Source organism: Ochotona princeps, chromosome 23 (genome assembly GCF_030435755.1).
Source record: "Ochotona princeps isolate mOchPri1 chromosome 23, mOchPri1.hap1, whole genome shotgun sequence".
NCBI classification, from domain to species: Eukaryota; Metazoa; Chordata; class Mammalia; order Lagomorpha; family Ochotonidae; genus Ochotona; species Ochotona princeps.
In genome coordinates this window covers 26,903,837-26,920,374 of record NC_080854.1, presented here as the reverse complement: position 1 = coordinate 26,920,374, position 16,538 = coordinate 26,903,837, and the positions used below count along the sequence as shown (strand labels likewise).

At 37.4% G+C, this 16,538-nt stretch overlaps 1 protein-coding gene across 1 annotated transcript in view; it reads right to left on the bottom strand.

Moving 5' to 3' along the window:
* CDH9 (cadherin 9) overlaps window positions 1–15,987 on the bottom strand; it is a 64,218-nt gene extending 48,231 nt beyond the window's left edge. The window contains exon 1 of the mRNA XM_004583630.4: window positions 15,864–15,987. The gene's annotated coding sequence lies outside the window, so the exon portion shown is untranslated. The remainder of the gene's footprint in view (window positions 1–15,863) is intronic.
* Between the last annotated feature and the right edge of the window lie 551 nt (window positions 15,988–16,538).

Genomic DNA, 16,538 nt, shown 5'->3' with positions numbered 1-16,538 from the left:
TGAAACGATACTGGGGCTTGTTACAGAATGTTGATATGCTTGCATAACTTTTGCCAGAACACTAATTTCTGTAGTCTCTTAACTTCTTTCCCAATTCTTCAGACGGGAGTATAGCTATGCCTACACTTGCACCGTCAAATTGGGCATGAATATATGTTGTGAGAGAAAAACACACTTATTTATTTTCCTTTATGTTTTCACTCACTGGGCCTTCTAGGTTCAGCATCCTCACTGCTGCTAGAAATAATTATTTCTAACGCACATCTTAAATCATATTACAGCCTCAGATTCCAATTGATGAAGGAACTATTGTTCTCCGGCAAAATAATGGAAGTTATGACAGATTAAAGACACTGCCCACAATAGCACATTAAATAAGTAGTGAAAGGAAAGACAAACCAGTTTTGAGAGTTGAGATCTAATAGTTGGAGTGACAACCAGGAGCGAGACCACAATTTCCTTCTATACACACATGTGGGAGGTCACCCCCGGATCTCTGCTGCTTGGCTATGTGAGATGTCACAGGCACACTGTCCACCATGTTCCCCGGGGAACCCCCTGACAATGGGCTTGGCTCAATTAGACCTCACGCTTGGCTGCCACTGGCTTTACAGGCAAAGTGGGTGGGTTGCACCAGAGTCTCTCTTCTCTGTCCTTGGATTAGCTCTGCTGGGACTTCCTTGATACGCAACTCTGAGAAGTCAGGTATAGCCCACATTACCTGCTGGCATACATGATGTGTTGTATGTAATCTGCAACATGCTTGTTGTACGTGATCTGTGACATGCTTAGAGGGTCCGAGGGGTAGACATGCCTTCTGACCAATTACAGTATCATTGTTGGGTGGGAGGATTGTCAAGAGATGACTTTCTGCCATCCCTGCCTTCCCAATTTTTTTTTAAGATTTATTTATTTTTATAGCCAAGTCAGATATATATATAGAGAGGAGGAGAGACAGAGAGGAAGATTTTTCTGTCTGATGATTCACACCCCAAGTGACCGTAATGGCTAGAGCTGTGCAGATCCAAAGCCAGGAGCCAGGAGCCTCTTTTGTGTCTCCTATATGGGTGCAGGGTCCCAAGGCTTTGGGCTGTCCTCAGCTGCTTTCTTAGTCCACGAGCAGGGAGCCGGATAAGAAGCAGTGATGCTGGGATCCTGGTGCGTTCAGGAGGAGGACTTTAGCCACTAGGCCACCACACAGGGCCCAACCTTCCCCTCTTTCTTAGTCTATATAAGTTTGTGCTTATATTACAATAAACAGACATGCTTGACCAGATTGGCAACAGTGATTTTTGCTGCCTCTCCCACTCAGCGGTTTGGAGGGCCTACTGGTCAGAAAATCCCTGACATACACACATACACACACAAACTCACAAAGTTTTCACGGGCATGTTCAATCAACTGTCATCATTTAACAAGACAAAAGCAAGGACCCTGAGCATTAGCTGCCTTCTCGGTTGCTTTTTAATCAATGACAACTTAAAATCTTATTTTTGTTAAGACTGTTTTCGTTCCATTTTAAATTCAGAGTTACAGAGAGAAGGGGACACAAAGAGAGATCTTTCATCTTTTGGTTCACTCTCAAAATGGCTGCGATGACTGGAGCTGAGTTGAGAAGAAAAAAGGGTGACAGGAGTTTCCTCTAGGTTTCCCACGTGGGTGCAGGAGGAAAAGTACGTGAGGCATTCTCTGTCACAGACAGGAAGATAGGAGTGACGGCTTTGTGACAAATCCTCACCAGGATTCCACCAGGATCCCATGTAAGCGCTGGTTCCCGTTCAGCTCCCTGCCTGTGGCCTGCCGAAACAGTCGGGCATGGCCCAAAGCCTTGGGACCCCTGCAACCACATGAGAGACTAGGAAGAAGCTCCTGACTCCTGACCTTGGATTGGTCCAGCTCCAGCCATGGCAACCACGCAGTGAGTAAACCAGTAGATGGAAGATCTTTCCGTGTTTCCTTTTCTCTGTAAATGGCCTTTCTAATAAAAATTTAAAAGTAAAGCAATAAAAAATAAAGACGACATAACTGTTTTGAATGAGTGTAATTATAGTAGAAAATTGATTCCAGTAGGTTATCCCAAGCTACATGAATGTGAAGGCGATAGAGAGGCGGAGATAGAGAGAGTGGAAAGAAGGGTAAGAAGGAAAACAGGAGGCGAAAAGAAGGGGGAGGGGGCTACAAGCCTTTTCTAAAAATGGCAAAAAAATAATGTCCAGCAACTGAAACTTTTGAAGATGACAATTCTCTCATTGGAAGGAAAAAAAAAACATTAAAAACGAAATAGAAACGTGCAGCTTGGAAGCAATATGGCAAGGACACAAACCAGTGCCTGCAAGGGACGTTAGCACCACAGGCGAAGGCCCAGCTCACCAGGCCGTGGGGCAGGCCCTGAAGTCTTACTTTTTAAGCCTGTATATGGAAGAAACTGCATCTTCAAAACTGTTACAGTTTCTAGATTGTTCTTAGCTGATTTCCAAACTCTGTAATGAGTTAATACTGACTTCACCCTATTCAATGTATCCCAAACTGGGCCAGGAGTGGAAATCCAGTGTCTAAAGTCCTCTCCTTGCATGCACCAGGATCCCATATGGGCTCTGGTTCATATCCCAGCTGCTCTATTTCCTTTCCAATCCCTTTCTTGTCCTGGGAAAGCAGTTGAGGATGGCCCTGTAACCACATGGGAGGCCCAAAAGAAGCTTCTGGCTCCTGGCTTCAGATCCCCTTAGCTCCAGCCATTGTGGCCATTTTGGAGTGAAGTAGCAGATGGAAAATCGTTCTGTCTCTCCTCCTTTCTGTAAATCTGCCTTTCCAATAAAAATAAACCTTCAAAGTATCCCAAATTTTCCTACATTGGGCCACATGCTGTGCTTCAAGAATTTAAATGAAGTCAATCTCTTTCTGACTTCAGGTCTGTTCCTGCTAATCTTAAGTCTTGGAAGTTCAGACTTACACCCAGAACGTCTCTGCTACAAGTAACACCTTTTGAGTTCATACAGCAAGCAAACTGTCACAGTTGACTTCCTTTTCCAGGGCATTTCTCTGGCATAAAATTTTACTGAACAAATACAAGAATCCGATTAAAATATGAGGTCAGTGACTGTGTAGTAAAATCATAATGGTTGGGGCCAGTGCAATGCTGTAGTAGACTAATCCTCTGCCTGATTCATATCCAGGCTGCTTCACTTCCAATTGAGTCAGCAGGTGGAAGAACAGTCTCTCTCTTTCTTTTCTAGTTTAATCAGCCTTTCAGATACAAATAACCAAACCTTTAAAACTCATCAGTACTCTTACAATTCATCAGAGGCCAAATACATAAATAATATTTATATATGCATACACACTCTCATATGTATCGATTACAGAAATGAAAAGATAGGTAATGATTTAAAGAAAAAAAGTTACAAAACGAATTGTGTAGAGGGTGAACCAATCAGACTTCCAGTTTCTAGACTGTGATTATGTGGGTTCATACCAATATCTTCCATTGTTTTTAATTTTGTTTTATTCCATTGTCATTTTTAGCTCCAAACTCCCCTAAGGGACTGCCAATAAATAAGATCTCGTGAATCTAAAGTGTTTTACAATAAAAATTAATTATCCTTACCACATCCCCAGAGGTTAACACTGAATTACAATCTGGTTTTGCAGGAGGAATGATGGTCTGTCAGTGAAATTGACTCAGTGTGCTCAGTCTCCATTTTAAAAGACTGGATGCAATAGGAAGCATACCATAACAAACTAGTTCAGCAACTAGATCATGCTATCCTTCACTCTGTACATATGGTACATAATCCAGTTCTATTGCAAAAGCACTGACCAGTTTAAAATAGTTAAAATTGAATTAAAATTACTGCACAAAGAAATTCAGGACTGAAACATTACTTCATTCTCATTAATATTATTTTCTGTGATACGGTTTTATAGGTAGAAGGATTCCTTCTCACCTCCCATTGCTCCAACCCTGTCCTCCCCAACCACTGCTTCCCCGATATTATTACAATAGTACAATCCTTCAGCAGCAGTCACAAAGTTCGACATTCTGCTACTTAAATCTCTTAAGGCATTTTAGGTATAGGTAATGGTAGAAAGTCTAATATCTTATTTTCAAGGTAAAGTTAATAGGTCATTGGGAGAGGGAGCTTACTATATTCCTTCAAAATAATCATGTTTTCAAGGTCTCTTTTACTTGGGGCACATCTTTTCTTTAGCATAAGTTGTAATCTAAGAGGTAAAAAACACCCGTGCTCATTTCCTGAAGTCAGGCCTTGTTGAAATTCCTTACAAAGTGGATGCTTCCTTGCAGGAATCTCATTAAGCTCTGCCACATAATAAAAGCAGTCAACTTTCCCCTTTTCTCGTTACGAATTTACAAAAGCCACACCTGTCTGCTCTTTAAATAGCATCATTAAGCATTAGAGATAGGAAATAATAAAAGAAATATATTCAATAAAGCCAAAAAAATTTTGTCTTCAACATTCAGCTCCGAAGAATACGCCTGTTACCAAGCTATCAAATATAAATTATATATAGTGTGTAGGTATGTAAACACAGAATATTATCAAGCTAATTTTTATTATTATTTCTTTAAGGCAGAGTGACAAGGGAGGGAGGGAGAAAGACAGAGAAGGAGACAGAGAAAGAGAGAAAGAAAGAGAGAGAGAGTGAGAGAGAGACAAGGAGAGAGAGAGAGAGGGTGGGATTTTCCATTTGCTGGTTTGCTCCCCAAATGACCACAACACTGGGGCTTGCTCAGTCTGAAGCCAGGAGCCAGAAACTCTATCCAAGTTTCCCACAAGGGTAGTAGGGCTCAAGCACTTGAGTCATTGCCTGCGTCCCCAGGTCCAAGAGGAGGGAATCATATCAGGGCAGCGTTTTCAGGCCTTGACCCGGCACTATGACAACGAGTGTGGATATCTCAAGCAGTGGCTTGACCTCATTCACTACAATGCCAAGAATTATTTACTAAATGTTTATATTGCAAGATGTCATACTTATACAATTTGAAAACAGTGTACACCACAGCTTTGCTAAGAAATTTCACTACTTTTCAAAGTTGTCTTTCTTAATGAAATTCTATTTAGCATTTAAGAGTCACCGCTGTCAATAGTGCTACTCAGAACATACAAAATATCAGTTCATAAAATGCATTAGTACATGACGTTAAATAGCTTGAACTTTTGCTGCTAGAGTAACTAGTGTTTAGTTTATGGATTAATTGAGTTTAATACTGCGTTTAAAGAATATGCATCCAAAATACTCGTTAAAATTATCTATTAATTCATTCAGGTATATATTTAAATGAATAAATACATGCTAGAAACTTGGCATCCTTAACTTTAAAAGGAGCAAATAACTGCGATTTCAACAGTAAAGCAATGCTCAGATGTAGGCTTGCTTTATTTTCTATGGAAAACCGATTAAAATGATCACTTTTGTAGAGTTAAATAATGGCATAAGTATTAGTTTCAGTATTATTAAGTACCAGAGCATGTGAATGCAGAATAGAGCAGCTTCCACTCTTCCTACTGTGCTGCAGGCCGTCCAAAAGAGGGAGCTGAAACATCGTGCTGAGCAGTTCCGTGGCGTGAATGATGTTTTTAAGCAGTCTCACATGGGAACCGCACACTGTGTTGAGATGTACATTTAACAGGATGTCAGCCTAATGACATTGACATGCTAATGGAAAGTGCAAAGCTTGTGGCCTAAAGCTCATGTTTGCTCAGGAAAAAAAAATGCAACCATCATACAATCATAAAAATATGTTGTAAATCTTGGAAAGAATAAGAAGTAAAATTCCTTCTGACAAAGGAAAGGTAGGACTCACATAAGCCTCAGGTGACTAGAATCAAATGAATTTTTGTACAGTCACAGACATAAAAATATAATAATGAGATTCTCTTCCTGTATGTGAATACCCTTAAAAGTATTGTAAAATAAAAAAACTTTATATAAATTGCAGATTGGGTATTTACAAGGGCCTACTGACCTTTAACAATCTTTCCTTTAATACTTATTTATTTGAAAGAGTTACAGAGAGAGAGAGGGAAGGAGAGAAAGAAGGAGAAAGAGAGATTTCTCACCTATTATTTCACTCTTCCTATGGCTACAACTGGTGGCCAGAACTGGGCCAGCCTGAGGTCTGCAGGTTGATAGAGTGTAATTTTTCACTACATATGCTGATTATTCTATATTTGGTCAAGGATTGCATGATATGGGCACATTGGTTACTTTGAGAGAAAGGAAGTACTCTTTCCCTACAGGAAACCAGGAGCTCCTTGTAGGGTGTCCAGCTTCATCAGGACAGGAACAGCTGGTATTTGAACCAGTGCTTATACAGTAGGTTGGGTGTCGAGATGGCTGGGTGGCCTAAGGTGCCAGATTCAAGGGCAACCACGGTCCCAGCCTTAGCAATATCATTAACAGAAAAATCAAGTATTGTTTTATACAACAGTTATTTTCTATTTTTCACATGGACATGGGAAAGGTAATATTATAAATAAAGCTTCATTGCCATGGAAAATAGACTCCGTAGAACGTAGCTGTGCAATGGTATTTTTAAATGGAATAGATTTAATTACTGAATACATTAATACCCTTTTTAAAAACCTCAGAAATAAATCTTTAACTCTGGTATGAAATCACAGAGACAAGATAATTTACATATAAGTAGTTATTTTCCATGTAAATAGTCTGCAAAAGCTAATGATTCCTTGATTATCACACACTTCAGTTACCGTTAGGCTTGTCTATGACAATACATTGCAACGGAAGGCTTTACTCTCGAGTGATTTGGGAGAAGTTAGCTCACATTCAACTGCTGTTCTTATTACTCACACATGTAGTACTACAGATGAAACATAGTTAGGAACAGAGATTTTGTCAGGATTACCTAATAATTTTAATAGCCAAAATGACTGAGAGATAAGCAATTTTTTTGTACTTTTTAAATGAATCAATCAATTAAGTGACAACCAATAAAATAATTATGGAAGATACTGAAATGATCAAAGATACATGATCTGGGCCTGGCGGCATGGCGTAGCAGCTAAAGTCCTCGCCCTGAACGTGCCAGGATGCCATATGGATGCCGGTTCTAATCCCGGCAGCTCCACTTCCCATCCAGCTCCCTGCTTGTGGCCTGGGAAAGCAGTCGAGGATGGCCCAAAACCTTGGGACCCTGCACCCGCGTGGGAGACCTGGAGGAGGTTCCTGGCTCCTGGCTTCAGATCAGCACAGCACTGGCTGCAGCGGTCACTTGGAGAGTGAATCATCAGATGGAAGATCTTCCTCTCTGTCTCTTCTCCTCTATGTATATCTGACTTTCCAATAAAAAAAAAAAAATCTTTAAAAAAAACCCACAAAGATACATGATCTTATACTGCCTTTAAAATTTGAGGACTTTAAAAAATGTTTATTTGATATTCATTTTATTCTTTAAAGTATCCTATATTAATCTTTGAAATTATCCAACTGACTTTTACAATTTTGTCCTGCAGCTTTACCACTTGTGTTAAGAACTTTCTCCAGGGAGTGGGCATTTAGCCTGGCAGTTACGATGCTTCTGCTGGGCAGCAAAGTCAGTCAGATTTCTGCTCCAGCTCCTGATTTAAGACATTGACCTCTATCAGCTCAGTGATATTTCTAGAAATTAGGTCCCCATTTCACATATGAAAGATGTTCAATGCATTCTTGTCACTCTTGCCTAGCCGCAGACTTGGTGGTCACTCAGAGTGAACCGGCAGGAGAGAGTACTTCTTTTCTCTCAAGTTAATGAATGTGTCTGTATCATGCAATGCCTTGATAAAATACAGAATAATCAGCATATGTAGTGAAAAATTATACTCTATCAACCTGCAGAAAAATCGTGAATTTAAGTTAGTTGAGTTACTGAATTTCAGTAGTTATTATACAAGATATGATTTTAAACTGCAGAATGAAACTAATCATTTTAAAAAGTAGATGATATTTAAATTAGTGACCAGATAATAATAGATATGAAGTACTGACAGAATAGATGAAGCACAGTACCAATATAATTAAATGAATGACTGTTTGAATGTGCTTAAAAATTACAAAAGTAAATTTGCATTCTTCTTGTACATAGAAACTACAATATCACTGTGGAGAATTTTGTCCAATATGAAGATCAGTGGAACAGACACAATAGATCTGACTCTATACAAGACAACAAAACAGAGAAACTCACATCTCAGCAAAGGCCCAAAGAGGCTCATGTATGTAAACATGTTATTCAGAATTCTTTCCCTTCCCTTCCCTTCCCTTCCCTTCCCTTCCCTTCCCTTCCCTTTCCTTTAAAGTCATAGTTATAGAGAGAAGGAGAGACAGAAAACTCTTCCATCCAATGTTTTCACTCCCCAAGTGGCTGTAATGGCTGAAGCTGAGCTGATTCAAAGCCAGGAGCTTCCTCCAGGTCTCCTGCACAGGTGCAGGGTCCCCAGGCTTTGGGCTATTCTTGACTGCTTCCCCAGGCCACACACAGGGATCTGGATGGGAAGTGGAACAGCTGAGATACAAACTAGCATTCATATGGGTTCCCGGTGTGTGCAAGGTGAGGACTTTAACGGCTAGGCTACCACTCCAGGCCCAACATCCAGAATTTTGAAGACAATTTTCAAATGACTATGAAATAACAAGATGATGAACTTGTGACTGTTGCTGATAATATGGTAATAATATGGGGGTGGTCGACAGTGAAGGAGAGAGATGGGGGAGGGTAGAAGAGGAAAAACCTCAGCCTATGAAAATGGAAACCATGAATAATAAAGAATGACTGAATTAAGGGAGCCCTTAGACTTCTTAGCCATCATGTTCTAAATGAAAGGATTAAGGTCTACAGTGCTAGCCAACAGAATCTGCCACTCACTTGCCTTTTGCCCTCTGTTCATTGCTCTGCATTGTTTATCAGACTGAAGTGTAGCTTCATCATGCGTGGGATTGAAATCAGTTCAACAAATCCACTTTAGTTCTTGGAGACAGGAGAGGTTAGTAGCATGGGTCATTTCTTCCTAGTCCAAGTAGGACGTGTAGATGACTCATCCTATTCTTGCAGCAAGATTTGTACAAGAAGTTAGGCTCAACCAATGCAGTGAATGAAATGGCATTTTTAAATTTTTGTATAACATTTTAATCAAAATATGTACCAAAGTGTTATAGGGTGTCGAGCATATATTACCTAAGTATTACTTAGGGAAGTGTTTTTATCATCTTAATTACTTAATTGCATAAGTGGTACAGAATGCTCCATGTACATTGAGTTTCTTGCTGACAGCTAATTTTAAAGAAGAGTGTCCTGACCAGGACTTTCTCAAGAGCTCCAAAGTTGCTTTTTTTTTTTTTTTTTTTTTTTTAGAAAATGCATTTTAGATCAAGGAGTGCAAAATGAAAATGACACTGGATAATCAAGAATGACTAGAAAAACAATTGGATACCAACAAGAGTACCATCTCAAAATTTAGTGAAAAGAAACACACATTATATTCATATAAGTAAACCAGAAAATTTAATTAGGCATTACAAAGAGAATAAGCCAATAAGTGGGAAAGTGAGAAGCCAAAATGTTCTAAAATTAATGATATTTTTAGACTTGATACAATATCCAATCATGAGAAAGAAACTGGAAAGAAAACATATTCTTGGAAGTCGAATGGCTGTGAGTAATGAAGCCTTTTCTTCTGGAAGCCATGGCAGAAATACTGATTTGTGCTTAAGGCAGAACCTTAAAGGAAAGGGACTTCGTCTCTGGTGGCACTTGGGGATACGTCAGCATCAGGTACTGGGGTCCCTAGTGCTTCTGGGAGTGAGAAATCGTTCTAATCATCCAGCGTAAGTGGTCTCATTGCTCTAGGAGTAGCCTGTATTCTAGAGTTGTGAAATGAACCATCTCTCTCCTCAGATAAAAATATGGAAATACAGATATATGCATTCGTATAATCTGAACAACAATATCCAACATTATGCCACATTATGCCCGTTAGAAGGATTCTTTTTTTTTTTTTTTTGCTAATAACTGGGAGAAACTTGAGAATTGTGTTTTACACTCAATTTAATATTTCACAATGATTGTTTGAAATCCCAAACTTGGAAAAACAGTGAAAGCTAATAAAACCATAAAAATCAAGTACATGAATACTATTTTTGCATTCAGACCACTAGTTGAATGCAATAAGAAAAAAAGAATGCAATGTGAGTTATTAAGACACTGACATGAAAAATGGAAAACATCCATTTCAAATTGTGCTTCTGAGCTTTCATATTTCTAATCACTATAGAAAATAACAATGTGAGGTTTATAAATTAATTATAGCCACACATTCGTGCTTTTGCACCTGCCATTTCTTCTATCTGAAATGACAGACATTTCTCACACTTCCTGCTCTTTATTACTACTCAAATCAAACAGCAAAGTCTCAAAGAAATTGCACCGCTACGTCATACAGGCCCACACTTCTGCAGCCCTAATCCTTACGCCATTGTTTCTACAACTCTTTTCAATACCTAGTCATCTTATTATTTGTATCATTCCACTAGGAAATATCTTCTTGTGATCATTCTCTTCTATTCTCTTCTATCACACTCATTAGAGTAGCTTCAATGCCCAGGAAAAAAATATCCTATGCACAGAAGAAATTAGCAAGTATTTGGCAGTAATAACTGACTACAGAAAAATTAATTAATAAATAATGCAAATTATAAAGTTCGTAAGTGTATGGTAAAGTTTAAGTGATTTTATAAATTGTGGGCATAATGAAAATTAACCATACATATCAATGTTAATGTCATTGAATAATATGTGCACAATTATTATTTTTGTTGAAATATATTTTCCCAAGCACAGTAAAGTGTTCATTCAAATAGCCCATTACTGTACGAGCTCTACTAATGTTAAAGGGAAGGATGACATTGACTTTGCAGTCATGAAATAATTAAATCTAAAGTAAAGGGAAAATCATAAAAGTAATAGAAACGGGAAGTCAAATTTCTGGCATAAAAATACGCAATGATGTGTAATACTGTGAAAATTTACTACCACTGACTTACAAGACTTTCACTCATGATTAATATACTCAAAGATTTTCATTCACTTGCAATAAATTCTAAGCAATCAGTTTAGTGGGGTTCTAATATATAATTCTAGATAATCTGTACTGATTTCAAGATGAGATAAAAATAGAACACAAGCATTCAAATTTCAACCATTTTCAGCATGCACTACATCCTTTTAATGAATCTCATGATGCCTGAGTGTTTAGTTGATCACTGAAACTTGCTTCCAGATTCACCTTTTCTAATTTCCCTGTAAAGTATCACCCCAGAATGTCAGGTGCTTCTTCACCCATAATTAAGTAGACATTTAATGTACCGGTTCCACAATAAAATTAAATAAAGATAGCCAGTGGGGAGGTGCTTTGGTCTAGCAGTGAAGACACTAGTGAAGAGCTTGCCAAGGCCTGGCTCTAGTTCTCAGTTGCAGCTTCCTGCTGAAACCTTGGTAGAGTTTCTAAATCCTGACTTTAGCTTGGTCAATGTGGAGATAGGATGGGCATAAAGGAGACTCTTTCTCTCATTGAATATGTTGTCTATTTTGGTCCTGTACTTCCATTTCTAATCCAGCTTCCTGTTAAAGATCCTGTGTGCAGTCAAAGATGGCCCAAATACTTGCCTTCCCACCACCCATGTGGGAGATGATGATGGTGTTATGGTTTCAGCCTGGCCCAGATTGGGCTAGTTGGGCCAATTAGGGAATCAGTGCTTGGAAAGAGTTCCTCTTTCTTCCTCTCAAATCTTTTAAAGTTCTGTAGATAGATATTATTTCAAAACATCTAGGAACATATTAAAATTTCCGACTCATAATTTAGCAACTATAGCTACTATTGTTTCTATTATAACTTGAAATATCTATTTAGTGCAAATAACAAAATGAAGTCATTCATGCTTTTTAGAGCTCAAAGGGGAACAGACCATCTATCCATTCTTAACAGTGGATACTGTGCATCACTGGTTAATTAGAAAGTAGAGTTATGCATAACAAAGGCAATAGAAGTTAGGAGAGTTCTCATTTCTCCCTTTAATGGTATTAAATTAAGACAACAAAAGAAAAGACTTGAACTTGATCTTAAGGAAACATCCAGCTCTCACCCATCACTCATCTACAAGTAAATCAGTCAACCGATCAATCAATAAACAAACAAAAGTATTCCTCACTTTCCCACCCCCACAGACCGTAATTAATAAAAACACTACCACCTCCTGCCCCCATTTTACCTTTGTAGTTAGTAAGTTCCATTATCATGACTTATGTTTTGGAATCTGTTTCTTAGTAGCACTAATATGAAATTTATTGGATAGATTCCAGAACCTTTACATTCATTCCGGCAATTTGCATTTGTAATGTGACTATTAGACCAGCTCTTACCAGTGCTAAATTTAGAGAAAAGTACATTAATATGTTAGGATCAGTACGGAAATGTATTAAAGTTCTATAATGATACTTTCCTCATTGTGTGTTCATTGCCATCTTTTAATAATGAGGATAATGGTAGCTCTAGGCAAAGACATTGAAGTGCCTCATAAGTGAAAAAGCTTTTTTGGATATGTAAACCATATAGGAATTATTGTCATCTATCCAATCTCTCTCTCTCTCTCTCTCTCTCTCTCTCTCTCTCTCTCTCTCTCTCCATCCATCTAGCCAATCTATGTACCTCATCCAGCTTTCTAATTTCATTTTCATAATTTTAACTGATACATTTCCAGTAACATGGTAGTTGTTTGTGTACAGTATGACGGCATTGGACATACATTCTGATCACCCTCTGTGTAATTTCTTAATTATAGGATTAGAGTTCTGAGGAGTCAAAACTGCTTTTCTACAGCTGTGAAATTTCACAGAAATACATAAATAAGGTATAGTAACATGGTATGTTAGGATATTTGTGGCGAGACAAGTAGTTTCTATGAACAAATATGTAAAATGTTGGGAAAAAGTCTTTTTATCTTAGAGAATACTTCATTTTGTACAACAAATGTCATCATATTGATGAAGTTATAATTGTTAACCCATGAAGTTCTTTTATAACTCATGTCCTTCTGATTGTGTTTAGCATTCTTATTTCTTCTTTAAGAGAATCTAAATTTGAGAAGATAATGAAGTCATGAAATACTTAAGATTCTAGCCTGAGACTTTATTACAAAATACTACCTCAATAAGCAAACCTACTGCACACTCTATGCTGACATTGAAATTGGAAGTATATATAAACTGTTGCATTATTTTTAAAAGTATCATACTTTCTTTTACAAATAAAATATCATTTCTACCTTAATATTTAAATATGCATGTATTACAATGAAAAGCATCGGTCTTACAAGGCAGCATGTATATTAATTCTAGTGATCTATCTGGGCTATTCATATTCCTGGAGAAAAAGTTATAGCAATATTTATTCATAACACAAATATACGTGTTCCTTAAATATTATTATATATTTCCACAGGACCACATATTTTGTAAATTTAAGTGTTCTCCAAAGTGTTCTAAAGCTTATATTTTGTAGCTGTTGTTCTGCTAAAGGAACATCTGCTTCATACAGTATCAATTTCAGAGCTGATATCCAAAGAGAAACAAACCAGCAGGGAAAAATAGGCCCCGAAATATTGCTAGTTTTAATTTTCACTTAGTATATGTCCAATGTAAAGACATTGCATTGGCTAAGCTTTTGGTATACAGGGGTTAAAACAAAAATATCAATTTATATCTGATCATGCAAAGTGACATTCAGAAAAGGTTCTGATACAACACACACTCAAGTCAAAGCAATGTAACATTTAGAAATAAAATGGCAAAAGCAACTGTGATATTGTTATCTTTTTACAAATGGGAAAAGACTACAAGAGACTTTCATTTCCACAGTTTTATGACTGCAACTACGGTCTCATAATTATATAAATCATTTTAAATGTGCTGAACTCCCAAATTACAAACTAAAGCAAAATTGAGTTTTCCTTCTATAGAATAAAATTGTTTATATATGAAATTTGCCTTAATCAAGCTACCAAATTTATCTGATATGAAATCAATGAATTGCTTTAACTGATTATTATTGCTATTTGTTCTCTCTAAAAAAAAATTGCTCCGTTTAACATTTCCAGAGTTAGATTTTTCATGATATACACTTTGTCTTAAGCTTTCTCACTGTTAAAACTCGTAAGTATAAATCTGATTATATATCAACACGTCTGCTCTATCTATTGTATCCATACACTATTTCTTTATCTTTCCATTAAGAAAACTTAGTTGAACTGAGAATATGCCTGGTGGCAAGACTGCAGATTTTTACTGCTCTTATTCTCTCCAAGTTCTTTGGTGCTATGTGCTATAATGAATGCTATTTTATTTCTGTATCTGTCAACAGATTAACTATCAAAACTTGTATTAGCCATTTTCATAGTTACACAAATAGTTTCTATGCTCAGCTAGCCTTGCCTAGGTGGTGCAGCAGTGTCTGCTTCTGAAAATAGGATCCAACTTGTCCTGAGAGATGGCTTATTCCCCAAATTAAGAGCATTGAATGATCAAATTCCTCCTTAACCAGCTGTGGGTAATGATGGGGACAGGGCCAAGTTCATGAATAAAGCAAAGGAACCCAAAAGAAGAATCCTTCCTGTCCTACCAAAGTTCCCCATATTTTGATGTCACACAATCATCATTCTTCATGATACATAGATCTGAGAAACCTTGTAAAACATCTGGAATGTCAGATCTGCAGCAAAAATATTAAATGACAGCAAACCTTCCAAACACCACCCATTTCTGCTCAAAGCTACACAACGTTGTGGTCCTTCAAAGAGTTGATCATACAAACAGATGTAAACTTATCTACTGTTAATAACTTTGCTTTTATTGTACATTTGTCATTTAACAGATTTTGAGAACTTTGTCCTGTTATCAATACCTAACTGTAAATTTGTCAGAATAGTAACTTTATCCTGAACATTCATCAAGGAATTTTTGAGATTATTGATTGCAAATAGGTGATGTGAACGAAGGTAGATTTGAAAAAAAAATGACACTACTCCATCATATTGATGCATATTCCATAGCACTTCGTATTTTAGAAATAATCATTTTCCTTTTCGAACTCTCTCATTTCCCTGTGGGTTTTAAACCGTTTTCATTGCATTTAAATACATTGAGGAAAACAGAATGCAATTAGAGACAACAGACTAACAGATGAAGAATGTTGGCCTGAGAAACATACACTACATGCTTTAGCAAATGAAATCAACAGTTTTATTCTTAAACCCAGTTATATGTGTGATATTTTTACTGTGTATTCATTGCTTCATGTTTAAAATTCAAAAGTCACTTTTAATTGCATTATGTATAAAGGTGCCTTCATTTTTTAATAGTTTTGACAAATAATTGAAACAAAAGTTATGATAGAAGTACGAGTCGATTTCAAATTAATATAACTGATATAACACAAGCATATATTTATATGTAAATAACTGAAAGCCATATGATCAACTAGTAGAATTTGTTATTTTTGCATACAGTATTGTTATTTTTGCATATAGCTCTTTGTATGTAATTCTCTGCAGATTTGGAGACAGTAATAAGAGATTGATAAATACCAGTTTGTAAAAGTAAAATAAGAAGCAAATGTTACATATCTAGACACTGAACATTTGAATATTTTATTTAAAATGTGCTCTTACCTGCTTCCAAATGTTGAGAGAAAGAGCAAAATATAATGACTAAGAGAAAAGCAACATTTGTACTATTTCATGGTAATAAAGCAAAAATGGAACAGCTTATATTGTCAGGCAAAGTAAATAACATTTACCTGGTTTAGTAATGGACCTGAGTTTCGCCCGGCTCAGCACCGACAACCCCGCTGCCGATTCTGCCTCATTCCTGCTCTGCTCTTTTTATAGTATCTTCGCAGCTGAATCTTCACGCGTCTCAGTGAGCCTCTCTCTCCAGCATCACTTTTAACTCAGACAGGCAGGGAGCTGAAGCCAAGGAAACTCTTCCTTCTGATTGGTCTCCATTCAGCGTTTGTGATTAATAAGAGACGTCCATCAAATAAGAGGATGTTACCGTGGATGGCGCTGCGGGGCTTCAGCTGGGGTGGGGAAGTTGAAGACCTCTTCGGGCTCAGTGATTTACAAGCAAATGAAGTGGGAGGACTCAGGGAGGGCAGTTTTCTCAAAGACCCCCTCAAGAGAGGAAAAACACAGTGTTTTTAGGGCTGGTTAATCAGTTCTGCTTAGTCTGTTTTCAATTGGCAGAGAAAGGTCACAGCATGTCTGTAACCTGTAAATCGTCTGTAGAACATAAGTAGCACATGCGGAATGTTACTGTTCAGATGGAACTTTGTGTTTGCTCCTTGCAGAATTTGCCACCACCTTTTTCAATGTAATGCCAAAATTCCAAGTTTGAGAAAAAGAGCAGATAGAATCCAAGTACATTCATTGCTGATACTGATTTTACCTGTGCCCCTGTGAATTTATAATTC